The sequence below is a fragment of the Globicephala melas genome, chromosome 5 (assembly GCF_963455315.2).
Source record: "Globicephala melas chromosome 5, mGloMel1.2, whole genome shotgun sequence".
In the NCBI taxonomy this organism is placed as follows: domain Eukaryota; kingdom Metazoa; phylum Chordata; class Mammalia; order Artiodactyla; family Delphinidae; genus Globicephala; species Globicephala melas.
The window spans coordinates 133,650,164-133,665,294 of record NC_083318.1 but is presented as its reverse complement, the minus strand read 5'-3'; the positions used below and the strand labels follow the sequence as shown (position 1 = coordinate 133,665,294).

The following is a 15,131-nucleotide window of genomic DNA, read 5'->3' as shown; positions in this document are numbered from 1 at the left end:
TTTGACCTCATGTGTTTTGGGTGCTTTATGCTCTCAGTATCTGTATACTCAGAGGTACTTTTCCACTTTTTACCAGCACTGAACCTTATTTTGTTGATTTTCATTTGTCATAGGGAGCAGTTGTTAATATAACCTAGAGGTTTTACCACTCAAGAAGGTGCTTTATTATTTCTTTTTGCAATACTTCTCACTTATATAGGATTTTGCCTTTAAATTAATGAATTATCTTTGAACACAATCTGTCCTTTCTGGGCTTATAAACTATTCAATTCTAAAATCTTGAATGAAATATAAATGCCAACATAATACTTCATATTTATTTACACAATTGATCCCTTAAATTATTTATTTAATAATTAATTATTCTTCACTAAAACATTTTCCCCTTAAGGTATACTCACTGATTTCAGATTTTCAGTGAAATAATAACTTGAATCAGCTCCTACCAATTCCTCTTTCAGCTCTTCCTGTGATGAATGTGGGTTTATCAAAGCTAGTTATGTCTGGCTATCCAGACAGGATACATGTTCTCCTACACACTTCCTGTGGAGACTGTGGGACTGGATTGGCTATGGTTATGCAACCTACGAGTAAAACTACTTGTGATCAATGAGTGAAAATAGGGACCAGTAGGTTTTGAGCCAACCTTAAGCATCAAACACTGAAAGGTCTTTGTTTTGTCATGAAACTTTTACAGACATGAAATGATGAAAATGGACTAGTTGAAAAACAGTATGATTTTATGAGATGTTAAAAATAACTGACAAAATGTGTTATTCTCTAGTTAATTAACCTAGTTTAATTTATTTAGATTATTATCTAGTATTTAACAACTTTTGTAGTACCATTTATAATCTGGCTTTGGCAATTTACTTGCATATTATATATCCAACAGCTATAAAGATATCTTAGAAAGCTATTAGTGCCCAAAAAGCATCAGAGAAGTCATTTCTTCTCTCTTTGGTTTAGGAAAAAGGCAACACAAGAAAAATAATCACAATTTATTATTATCTAAAAATTTCACTCGAGATTTTACATTTTCACTATCCTTCCTGATGAAAAATTTTGAAATATTTGATAAAGTGATTCCCCAAATTCATACAGTTAGGAAAATGAATACCCTAAAGTTGTACATAAACATAGGTTTCATTGAACTACAGAATATTCAAGTGGTATTTATTCATTTAATAAATATTCATTGAGAGTCTAGAAGTGTTGTATTAGGCACTAAGGTACAACATTTAGCAAAATCAACATGCACCCTGCTTCACAGAATTCACAGGGGAATACACAAAATGAAGACAATATATTGATTAAATAATAAGAAAATATAGTCAGTGCTATGAGCAAACAACAGGTATTGCCAGAATAACAAGGGCATCCCTACTTTGAAAGGATAGAAGGCTGCCATGAAGATCCAATATTTATTGAACTTATCTTTGAACAGAAACAGACTCACAGATATAGAAAACAGACTTGTGGTTGCCAAGGGGGAGGGAGATGGGGGAGGGAGAGATTGGGAGTTTGGGGTCAGCGGGTGCAGACTATTATATAGAGAATAGATAAACAACAAAAGTCCTACTGTATGGCACATGGAACTATATTCAATATCCTATGATGAACCATATGAAAAGAATATGAAAAAGACTGCATATATATGTATAACTGAATCACTTTGCTGTACAGTAGAAATTAACACAACATTGTAAATGAACTGTCCTTCAATAAAATAAATGTTTTGAAAAGATAACAGTATTTATGCTTAGCTCTGTATCTCCATGGGTAATTCAGGGAGTGGCCGGGAAGTGTATGGGGTTGCTCCCAGCAGAGGAACAAAGGAGGCACAACAGAGAAGTAAAATAGTATTAGCAAATTTAACTTATAAATAACAATACTGAGGCATTTCCCACAATTCCCAGAAAGAAAAACTAGGTAAAATTTATGGTTTCCTCACACTTTTCTCTGCAGAATTAATGACTACAGAATATTTTCTACAGTCTAAAGTTATATAAACTTATGTTCCCTTTGCATATAGAAGATATGAATATTTTCATTGTTTTAGAATGAAAAAGAGAGTCAGTAATAAAAACATATTTTTTTTTGCTGCCATTCCCAATGGAAACTAGAAGTATTCATATTATACTCATTCTTACAGCAGCTTTGAGAGGCAGATAGGAACGCATGTCTCCTTTTATCTTAGGTTAGAAATAAGATATGTAGTGGTATAGAACTGTTTACATACAAACCTCTTCTAAGCATGTTGATGCTTTAGGGAACTTCCAAAAATCAGATTTCTGACCAACATATTGACTTTTTCCCCATTGAATTGGGAGAGTCAGGAACAGGGACCTCGACATTAAAGGCATCAAAAACTAGCTGAAGATTACAACACCTGACACTGCTGGAGGAGATTATTCTAATTAATTCCATTATAAAAATAAGAACATGTCAAATAATGCCTTTGAAAAAGCTGAGATTATGTTTCTACTTTCATTGACATGATTTATAAATTTGCTGAATACATAGATTGGTTACAATACTGATTAGTGAATTACTTCTGACATTGAATTAAATGTTTCCTTTTAGACTATAAGTTCATTTAAGGCCTAAGTTCCTTCGCTTCATGAAAGCAAGGCAAGACCCTCAGGTGAGCCCACACCTGCCACGTGGTGAGTATTCAGTAAGGTATGGCTGAACAGAAAAACCCTTTTGCACTAGTTAATCCTTGGTATACTCCAAGGATGTTTTGTAAGTTACAGATAATACTGTTAATTCTTTGTACACTATTAATTGAACTTTATTTTGCAATGTTGCAATATTGAAATGGACCATACAATGAGACATACAGCCAATGAAAACAAGACCTTTCTTTTTCTTGGAGACTTTTAAATCAATACAGCTAAACAAGCACAAATCTGAACTGAAATCAGTGTCTGGTGTAAGTGAGTTTATAGAATGCACATCATGGGTGTCGATTCAGTGGATCTGAGAGAGGCACAACTCTGGGTATCGTGCAATCAGCAAACACACACTTATACACACACACTCATACACACACACAAAGACTCCTCATGTGACCCTCTGGCCATCCTGGTCAAAAACTTTTGCCTTTGGTTTACTTTGAAAGTGTTCTTTCTTTCTTTCACACTTGCTCTTAACTTTATAGAAGCACGCTGAGAGAGTCAAAGGAAACGTAAGAAATAACTGAGTCCTGATATTCCTCTGGTTTTACCTGATTTTACCTTTTATATTATTCTTCTTTTCCTCATTTTACAACAGGACCTAACGCCTCCGACATTATGGAATCTTGTTCTGTGGTGATTTTTCTTATATAAATGTGGCTTCTGCATGAGGCAGCTGAGTGGAGGCACATTTCAAGGGATTTAAATAAACATTTTTAAAGAAACTTTGGTAAAAATGTATTCATTGATGCCTGGAGTTCTTTTTGTAAGGCAAGAAAAGCTGATGTCAAGAGAGGGAGAAATAAAGGGGCATTTACATTAAAAATAGAAAAAAATATGTATTCAGTTTTATATGCACACACACACAAAGCCTCAAAAACAACTTACAAGGAAAAAATTGGTTAGTAAAGCAACTCACTATGGCCAATAAAACACCATGTTAATTTCTCCCTCAGCCCTGAACCCCGGCTGTGAACCTGTGTTATACATTAGGAGAAAAGGGGTCAAAAAATAAGTGCTTGGGTTCTAGATTTGTTTTGGAGACAAATTCATCAGAAACATTTATAACTTCACACTGTGAGTCTCCTGTGAAACAAAAGCAGAAGACAGTCTGGGGATTCCAGGCAGGGAGTACAGAGCTACTTTTATATCTGACTGAAGAACAGAAGCACATCTTATCCTGGTAATGTAATTCTCTACAGAGGAACAAACATACAGGCCCAGGAAGGACACACAAGGAGCACACAGATGGGGCAGGGACCCCAGGCAGTCAAGCTGAGCAGCTGAATCAACCCTCGAGTCTAGGGGTGCTGCAGACCACCGTGAGAACCCCTTCACACCCAAAAGTGCAAGAGGAAAGGGCCCTCCAAAGAGAGATCCATTTTTATCAGCGTGATTTCTGACCGTCAGATGCATACTTTCTCACTCAGCGCCTAAGAACTCCTTTTACTAAGAGAAACCCAAAACAGTTTGTGAAACACCACCATACAGTAACAAGTTAGATGATAAGAATTTTGTCATATTTACTCTGCAATAAAGAGGCAGAGAAAGACTAGAAGACCTCCATCAGTTAACATAAAACCAAAATTTAAGTTGCTTGAATCGCATCTACTAGAACCTACACTAGACACCATGTGTCACTAGCACATTTGTGACTCTCTCTTATGACTTACACATTTTCATATGTGGCAGTTCAAGTCACCCACTTAAATACTCAGAAATTACCAAATCTCCATACAGCTCTTGCCATGCTTCCCAGGGCCCCCTTCCCTGGATCTCTACGAAGTGCACAAAGGCCCAAAGGAAAGTGCAGAAGGAAGGGAGGCAGCTCTTCTCCTGGACAGGATGGTGACCACATACACACCAGCATTAAAAACCCACACTTCCATTTGTACATGCTGTTTCTGCCAGCATTACTTTTATAAGTGCAGAGCTACTTCATGAATTTAAGGTTTTCCCTACAGATCTGTACTGAGGGGAATGTAAGCATCTATGTTTGCGTGAAAATTAATTAGACAAACAATTGAACTGAAGGCCAGGCTGCACAGGAAATAACCCTCTCACCTATTCCAGCAGACAGGTTAATAACTTGGCCTTGCCTGACTTCCTAATTTTCTGAGACTCATTTTTTAAATAGCAGATAGATTGTATCTAGCCAATCCAGTTTTGGGCTTAGTTTCTAAAACATATTGCGTATAGCCTGGAGCAATGCTGAAATGTCAGAATTTTGTGAGTAAGGTCGAACTGTAAACAATTGAATTAAAACCTCCAAAAGTTTAATTCAAAATGTGTGCACTTTCTGGGAACTGTATTCATTTTATAGTTAAGTTCAGTTTCATATCTGCTTTACCGGTTTGGAAGATAAATACAAACTAGATCTAACAATGCCTGATAAACTCCCAAGTTTTCACATATTACCTAGAAATGTTTCTTTTTCTTCTTTTTTTTTTTTCTGCTTGTTTTTAAATCCACGTATTTTGTCAGCACCATCATATCATATTGATGGGTCAAGTTGGACTAGAGGAGGAAACCCTATATCTGAAAAAAAGAAAGTACAGCAGGGAGAGGAAACGAATGTCAGGCCGAGAGAGTAGCTGCACGGGAGCTGGAGCTGGAAGGTTGCTGAGGACCTGGACTGATTCCTTCAACCTGCAGTCCTCCCTCCTTCCACATCTGGAAAAGCCCCAAACTGCTTTTCCCAGATTCCCTTGCAGCTAGGGTTCTCAATGTAAATTAGGCCCATCGATTACACGCCATCCTGAGATCTGGAAAAGTGGAAACGAGGTCTCCTTTCTGTTGCTTGTGTGGGGTGGCTGTTTTCAGTCCTGAGTGTGAAAATGTTCAGGTGTCCCAACAGCAGCAGTGAAGTACCTGTTATGAGTTTTGGAGATGCTGCGAGGCAGCTGTGATAGTACAGATGGGGCTCTGGCTCCAGCCTGGTTCCAGACAAACAGTGACCTCTCCCTTATGGGGACAGGAGTGTCGTCGTGGGATTATGTCCAAGAAGCTCAGCCCAAATAGTTTTCAGCCCTTCCAACAACTTAAATCCCATCTTAACGATCTTCCTCGCGTCGTTTCTGTTTCTGGTACTGAACCCTGACTGATAAAGGGAGTGAGGGCCGGATGCTCTCAACGGAATTTTCTGTTCTTAGAACCAAGGAACTCTTCCTGGCCCAACACCCAGAGTGTTGTGATGCTGGGTTAGAACCACATCTATGGTTCAAAGTCTAGGTACTAAATCCAAATCAAAACAGAATTAAAGGAAAAAAGAAAGCCAAAGGCCAAAAGAGAGGTTTCAGGGAAAAGAGAAGCAGGGAAGCTAATTCATGCAGAAACATAACAGGCAATGGTCCAAAGGAATTTTTCAGCCCCCAGATTCATCTCTCTCCCTTCTGTACTTACTTTTTTCAGGTATAGAGTTTCCTCCCGCCAGCATTTCTGTGGTCTTTTTTGCAGGGTATGTGGCAACACTTTGGTGTGGCAGAGCTTGGGCCACTAAAGGAATGTGTGGTAATCAATACAGAGCTTGAATTTGAAGAGCCTCATTCACACACCACAGTAACGAGCTCTGAGTTTGTGTTACAGGCAAAGCTGAGCATTGATGGTTTCAGAGCACTGGGGTCTATTTACTGTTTTGGAAAGACAACTTTCAAACAAAGTTCAAAACATATTAGAAACAATAACACCTAGCAACAGAAAGACAACTTAGGAGACTCCTGAACTATTACAGGGCAGACATGATGGTGGCATGAACGGAAATGAGGACTGAAAAGACGTTATCAGGTAAAAAAGACATTATCAGGTAAAGAAAAAAGACGTTATCAGGTAAGTTTGATAAAACAGTGAGTGAGGGACTGGAGGTACATGACAGGAAAGGATGCACTTTCTAATCTGCACAAATGGATAAATTGTGATGCATTTTATAAAGACACAGAACAGGAATGGAATTCATGGGAATAAAGAACAAGGTAGGACTCAGCAAGGTAGAAAGTCAGGATTACATGATTCTGCGGCGGGTCTTGTTCCTGATGAGTTGTGTGACCCTGAATAAACCCCTTAATCTTCAAGGCCCTCTTGTTTGTATAATGGAGGTAAGAACATCTGTCCTCCAGCACACATGAAATTCATATGTGAAGAAAAGGAGCTAATGTGACAGGGACCTGAAGATTAAGTTGTTTTTTCTGATTGTGATTTTTAACTCATTTGGAAAAACTAGAAATGTTTGTAAAAAGTCCCCAACCTTGAAATATTAAATTTCATTTCCTTCATCTAGCTCAGTTTAAAGTTTGATCCAAAATTGTTTTTAACCTCAGACCAGGAGGACTGGGCTCCTTTTGTATGAAAAAGAATAATGGAGCCCATTATTTTATTTAGAAAGACAACTGAATAAAGTGGACATGAGTCAGAGATGTCCATGGAAATGGGGACAATTACCATGGAATAATGCACTTCGGTTTATCGTGCACTGCCTTGTGTAACATCAGTCAAAGCTTTCCAGAAGCAGTTAGAAACACACAGTGAACTGCAACTTCACTATTAAGTCCATGTCCACAAGTAAGCAGCAGGCACACATGGGAACCCGGTCTCATTTTTCAGCCATTCTGACAAGCAAAAGGCAATGAACATAAGCCATTTTATGTGTTACAAAATTTGCACCATGTTTTTGTACTTCACTCCTTTGTTTTCGAAGAGAAAGAGTCAATATGTTCTTTACCAAGAACAAAACAAAACAAAAATTTGTAAGTCAGCACCTGAGTTAACATGTTTGACAAAGAAACAAAAGTATGTAAAAAAACAACCTTGCTTTAGGTACATCAGAGTTGTAACTTTAAGAGAATAAGGAGCAGGAACTGGTCCCTGATAAAACCTGTCAAATAACCTTACTAATTAGAGAAATTACACAGACTGCTTTGTGTACTCTCAAACAACTGTTGTGTTATATATAACTAAAATAGGACGTGCATGATATATTATGCTTGGTCAATTTGTGTTGAGACAATAAAACTTTTTTTCACATAGTAGATCTTAAGTCAATCTCTATATTTATACCTTGTCCTCATAGGCATCTACTCAGGTCAGGGGCAGCTTTCTGGATAGGTAGACATATGCTGTTGTTAACAATGAAAATAAATATTCAATACTTATAGTAAATAAAGTCCAGTATAATAACTAGGATAGAATACTTATTATCATTTATAATCAATGTATGGAACAGGTAAGGCCACATCCAGGGTTCTTAGAATCCCAGAGTCAGAAATCTTTAGAGACAGGGCAGACAGATGAGTGATGTAACTCATCCATGGAATTTGGCTGTATATCTCAAACTTGAGGATTTCACATGTGGTTTATAGAAGCATATATAATTACCTTATATAAAGAGTTAATGTAATGTAATTAAAGATTCTTTTTCTTTATTATTACCTGGCTTAGTCACAAAGAAAAATTTGCTTCAAAAGTCTTCATTTCAGCTTCCCCATCTGTGAGATGGGAAAAGTAACATAACAATGCGCCTCTTGAAAGAAGAAATAAAAATGGACTGACTTGGCTTGGCACAGTTCCCTTGGATAGGCTGGTGACGAACAACATATGGTGGTCTTAGGCCAGATTGAATGAAATATTTACTTCTTTTTTTAGTGTCAGGAATTAGCATGAAGCTAACTATAGAGTGTTTGCAGGAAGAGTTTCCAAGTAACGGGAAGGAGCTGGCTTTGTAGGGACCCATCTTCAGATCCATACCTACCTAAGAGTTGTAATTTATCTTCTGATGCACACTGATTCTTAACCCTGCACTTAGGGCTTCTTAAAAGACATACCCCAGGGCTTTCCTGGTGGCGCAGAGGTTGAGAGCCCGCCTGCTGATGCAGGGGACACGGGTTCGTGCCCCGGTCTGGGAAGATCCCACATGCCGCGGAGCGGCTGGGCCCCGTGAGCCATGGCCGCTGGGCCTGTGCGTCCGGAGCCTGTGCTCCGCAACAGGAGAGGCCACAACAGTGAGAGGCCCGAGTACCACAAAAAAAAAAAAAAAAAAGTAAACGAAATTCAGCACTTTAATTTTTACTTGATAAATGGTTTACACAGGGTCATGGAATGCCCCTTCTCGTCCCTCCTTACCACCATCCTCTTCATATCTCCAACTCTCAGTGTCTACAGGGAACTTGAACTCCTACAGCTGGACCAGCGTCACCTAAGGGGTCTTCTAACACCCTGTCTTTACTCCCTCTCCTATCCTACCTTTGACTTACTCATTTATTTGTTTTCTTCCCTAGATTCTTGAGGGTAAGGACTGTCTTTTTTTTCAGTCCTGTATATTTATTGCATAGTGCAGGGCTTCACACAAAGCCAACTATCAATACAGAGTAGTTAAATGAATAAATGAAGACACGTTATAAGCTGGGTGATAACTGTGATTCAGATAGCTCTGAATCACTCCATTTCCCCCGAGACTTACCCCTATTTTGTTCCATGACAACAGACAGCTCTGGAGTCCCAAACTGAAACTCAACAATGGACAGCCCTGGATGTCAAACAATTCATTCATCAGGCCTTTCAACGACCACAGTGATGAATTAGTAGGGTAGTTACTCGAGGTTAAGCAACATCATATTAAATGATGTGACTATCAAATATTTCAATGAACAAAATACACTCTATGAAGTAGTATAGAACTCTGGATTCCTGTTCTGCCACTTTTCTAGTCTTCCTGCATCTTCATTTCTCTGTAGGTGTCATTAGCACAGCAGTACTTGCTTTCAGGGTTACCAGGACATTCTGAGATACACATCTAAACTTGTCAGCATAGAACAGGCATTAAAAATATTCTTATTATGTTATTGGTAATTGTGTTTTGAGATATAAATGTATCTGAGCTATAAATGAACTCTATCCTATTTGAGTAAGAAGATTGAGTAAGAAGATTGTTGCACAGAAATAGCTTGGATTCTTCAGGACCACTCTGACATGTTCCACTTATTTCCAGGTACATTTTTTTATTCTGAGGCCCAAACAAGCTGACTTGACAAATATCACGTCAATGTGTCCTGCCTGGTCCCTTGCTATAAAACATGACGACACTCCCACAAAAACCAACACAAGGAAGACAACTTTGCTGTCTGTATCACTTCAGCCTGCTAAGAGTGGAGAGAAAGCAGGCAGGTCAACTCCACACTTGTCTATCTGGGTACACACAAAAATGACCATTGGGTCTCAGAAAATTAAATCAGTGCATTGGAAAATCAGTACGTTCTAAATACTATACAGACAGTAGAATTAAACAACTATTGAGAATTAAACTTTTTTTTGAGGAGCTCACAATTTAATTTATATCTAAATGAAACAGAAAGACATGACACATTTTGAAAAAGAACAGCTCTGAATATGATCTGGTGACTTGCTCTGGAGAGGAAAAGATCTCTTCCTCTGAGGAGCATTTTTAGATCAATCATTACTATTGTGAATAATCATGTTTTGACACTGTTCAGTAGCTATACAATTAAAGTTAATGCATTACTTTAAGCTGCACGGCGAATGTAACCTTTCTTTGTGATGTGACGTTTGAGGCACCAGTCTCCCCCCTCTTTGCATTCTTCAGTTCAATCTGTTTCCATAAAAACCACTGGGGTATATTTTTAATGATTTACTTCCTTACAAAAATCAAAGCTCTTGAAACGCACGAGGTCTTTTATGTCATTTCCCTCCTTTGTTTTTTATAGTTATTCTAATAAAAATTTAGATTTCATTCACTATTGCCTTTGGCAGTACTTAGTAAAGGCTTTGTAATAGCAATTAAACGTAATAACTGATAAACAATCAAATAAGAAAGAATCCAAGGGAGGAAGAAAATGAGGTTAAAAAAACCTTGCAAACTCTATCTGCCCTGACTTATTTATTTTCAGAATGTATAAAGGCCATCACACAATGAGAAGCTGGCCCACTTGCTCAGAGACTGAAAGAAATAAGGGTGAACCTATTGCAAATAAGTCAATATGTTTAATGAGAAATTTAATATACTCAAACTCCTCTTTTTATTTGCCATTTATTTGGTTCCTAAGAGAGATTATGTTTGTAGGGCAATACCAGTCCATTTGCTGTAGGCAGATATATGATTTCCTTCAGCCTGCTAAGACTAAAAATCGACTAAGGGGATAATTGGAAAGCAAGAGAGTAAGGAAGATGACTCTGGTAAACCGTAATCGGTAAATGTGTTTTCTTAATAAGGACGCATTTACATTTCATTGTCTCACGCACTGGGGAAGATATCTGCAATATTTTAAATTCTTACCAAAGGGGAGCCTTATTCCAACGGAATGTAGCTTTTATAATCATGATTTCGGTTTCCAAAACTTTATGTATTTTTGTCGTAGAAACCATCTCAGAATTGTTTGATCTTTCAGACTAGTTCTTCCATATTTTAAGGCATAGGCAATTTCTAGTAAGAGGGATTTAATATGAGATATCGTACTGAATAGAATTTTATAAACAAAAAATAATTTTGCTTTCTCTCAGTTCATGCTGTCTGCTCAAGCTGTTTATCCATTCTACAAATTTTATTCCGTTCCTATTCTGTTCAAAACACCAGGGATATAGAGGTAAACAGGACAGATCTTCCCTTTTCATCTTATATCCTAGTGTAGAAAACAGAAAAAAAACCAACATGCATTCATATTTATGTAACTATTTTCAGATTAGGATGAACCTATTAAAAAGAAAAAAGAAAATCAGAATTGGTGTAGAGAGGGAATTGGTGTAGAGAGGCACAGTTGGATGAAAATCAGGAGTAGCTCCAGTCAAAGTTGCTATGGTAGATGTGCCAAGTCTTGAAGGAAGAAGCTAGCCATGCAAGGATCTAGGAAAAGAAGCTTTTCGGCATATAATCTAGATCTATTAGGAATACACATATACTCCCTGTTCCTATCTCCTTCATTTGCATAATAAACATCATCTCCATATTACTAATTTATGAAGCAGATTCCTTTTTCCCTCAGTTTTATTTGTTACCATTCTTGCAATAAAGATAGTTGACTTGGATCAAATATTATGGTCATTGATCAAAAGGGTGTATTTCTTCACTCCAATTTAATGATTAAATATTATATATTGCATTCAATACACCATACTCTAATCAATTCCATCAACACTATTGCTGAAAGTTACGCATAGAAGGCAAATAATTTAAAACATTTTGTTAATTTTTTTTTTTTTTTTGCGGTACGCGGGCCTCTCAGTCGTGGCTTCTCCCGTTGCGGGGCACAGGCTCCGGATGCGCAGGCTCAGCGGCCATGGCCCACAGGCCCAGCCACTCTGCGGCATGTGGGATCTTCCCAGACCGGGGCACAAACCCGTGTCTCCTGCACCGGCAGGCGGACTCTCAGCCACTGTGCCACCAGGGAAGCCCCCATTTTGTTAATTTTGAATACAAAATACTTCAACCTACTAGACTTGGATAATATGGCTATTTCCAGTAGCAAATGATATCAACATTACAAATTTTGGCATAGACTAAGGAAAAAGATGTTATATCCATCTGTCTATAGCAAAAGCTCTACTTGACTTTCTTTTATGTTTTCATCTAATTTTGCTCTTTTGTGATATTATCTTTGAAATGGTAGGATCACTTGTAATTAATTAAAGTTACATAAATTCTAGGCATGCATTCAGTTTCTGTTTGATATCCAGTCATTGTTCACTAAATCATAAAGAATGGGATCCCAGATGAAGAAGTCTCAAGTTCAGGGGCTGATTTCATCTATATTACGCAAATGTCCAAGTGGGATGGTTTAATATAAACCAAAGAAAATACTAGTAAAGTCTATGAGCAACAAAAAAGCTGATGATGGGTATGGCTTTTCAATTAAAACATACAAAAAGAAGTAAAAATAAAAGTGCATCATTTTAATTTCTGATTTTTTCATAAGCTCAATAACTATGGAACTTTAACCTTCAACACAACTGTTCTATTTTGAAAATAAGGTTATGACGTAATTAAACATGAATCTTTTTAGCTGCCTGTTTCATTAATAAATACTTATCAGGCTATGTAAGGAGGTACTTAGTCGTCCAGTAGCTGAAAATTTGATCTCTAAAATGTGTATTATTAAGTTATATTATTCCTAGAAAGAGTTTATAGCAAGTTGGAAAAATCTTGGGATTTAAAATTAGACAGAAATCACAAATTCTGATTTGCCACCGGGGTGAATTCCTTCACCTTTTTGAGATACACTATTTTCACTTATATTATGCCAAAAACACTACCAACTTCTCATAATGGGTGTGGTATATAAATAACCTGGAAATTAGAAGTTCTGAGTCCTTATGATTTGGAGTGAACTACTTAATCTCTTAACAGCATCTCCATTTCACTATGTATTTGAATAATTAAATTGTATTGTGTACATTTCAGCAATATTCCCCAACCTTTTTGGCACCTGGGACCGGTTTCATGGAAGGCAATTTTTCCACAGACCAGGCGGTGGGATGGTTTTGGGATGATTCAAGCGCATTGATTGATTATGGTCTCTGTGCAGTCAAACCTCTCTGCTAATCATAATCTGTACCTGCAGTCGCTCCCCAGTGCTAGCAACACCGCCTCAGCTCCACCTCAGATCATCAGGCATAAGATTCTCATAAGGAGGGCGTAACCTCAATCCCTCTCGTGCACACTTCACAGCAGGGTTCGCGCTCCTATGAGAATCTAATGCAGCTGCTGAGCTGACAGGTGGCAGAGCTCAAGTGGTAATGCAAGCGACGGGGAGCGGCTGTAAATACAGAGGAAGCTTCGCTTGCTTGCCCTCCGCTCACCTCCTGCTATGCGGTCTGGTTCCTAACAGGCCATCGACTGGTGCCGGTCTGTGGCCCGGAGGTTGGGAACTCCTGCATTTCAGAATGGTTGTGAGCTATAACGACACAATGGACATAAAGACTGCTTGAAAATTATAAAGCTTTATAAATATATGTCTTATTACAAATAATTATATACATATATGTGTATATATATATAAAACGTACTTCTCCTTGAAAGCTTTCTTATCTAGTATCTTCAGTCTTTTCTAGAACAGCAAGTGCCTCATCCCAGACCATGTACACAGAAGCCTGGAAAATGTGCCCGGAGCTGATGCATACATGATTGAAAGTGGCAAATCACCTCATCTAACACATAGAGTGACACTTTGTTCTTCTTTTCTACCTAACCATAGTCTATTTATAGCCTTAAAGAACCATCACTGATTAGAGGAAAGTAATTTTTTCTGGATGACTACCTAAAATGGCATTTTTCGATCTCCCTATTTTGACTTCCATAGATTTTTTTTAAACTCCATTCCTCATAAAATCTTTCACCTTCTTATTTCTATTTCTTATGATATCTTTTGCTCTCATTTTGAATTTAATGTTGAACTCTGATTTGATTCAAGCAATTGCTTAAGGGTATAGTCAGTATAAGGTATTTTTTTGTTTTGTTTTTAACATGTAAACTTGTGTTACAATAAATTTCAAAGGTTTCTTCCCTGCCTGTCATACAAAGGGCTCCCTCACCCCATAGGTTAAAACTATGAAGATGGTTGCTTAATAAGTATCTCTCAAACGCTTCAATGTTCTTACTCAAGGGATTTTAGGCTAAGTAAGCACTTTCTGAATTTAAAAAGCAGGTAATTTGCCTGCATTGTAGATTAAAAAAAAGTGTTATTTTTTTTCCATTAGGTCAGTTATTGAGGATGCAATGGTGATACTGGCCATATTTATACGTCAGTCAATGCAGAGCAGAGAGTAATCTAACAGACACATGTAATCAAGAGATTATAAAGAAAAGGCCCTATTTGTTTTTATGTCACACACTGTAATGTATTATTATCTCCTTTACAATCTTTCTGTTTAACCAAATGTGTCAACTCAAATAATGACTTTTTCCCCCAACCTGAAAGACAGGAGAGCAGCCCTCGGTTTTAGACTGCTTGGACTGTTGGAATCTCAGCATCACCAGTCATTACCTAAGTCACTTTCAGCAGGTTTTACATTTCTCTGTAGCTCAGTTTCTTTATCCACAACATAGGGATAATGGTCATGCCCACCTCATCGGATCCTTGTAGCATTACAAACGGGAATGTGTGTGAAATGCTTAGAAACGCCCCTGGCAAACAACCATCATCATATCTTCCTCATCCTCCTTTTTCTCTCCCCCCACCCCATCATCATTAGAGGGGGTACGATTTGTACAGAAAAGCCTCAAATGCTCCGGGTGACAGCAGAGAGTAATAGTTAAATCCTGGGGATATAAAATGGAAAGGCAGGACAAAACTGCTACCACTCAAAGAATGAACGCATTTGTGGTAGAGGCTGGCCAAATGCTCTCAATTTCCCTATTCTGGTCCTATAGGAAGACCTTATTTCCCATCATTCGGACAGATACACTGGGATGTGTCATTGGTTTCAGCCAACGGCATCAGGGTAGTGATGCTTAGC

General features: G+C 37.9%; 1 protein-coding gene across 6 annotated transcripts in view; it reads right to left on the bottom strand.

Moving 5' to 3' along the window:
- MARCHF1 (membrane associated ring-CH-type finger 1) overlaps positions 1-15,131 on the bottom strand; it is an 839,495-nt gene that overhangs the window by 306,206 nt on the left and 518,158 nt on the right. The window lies entirely within an intron of this gene.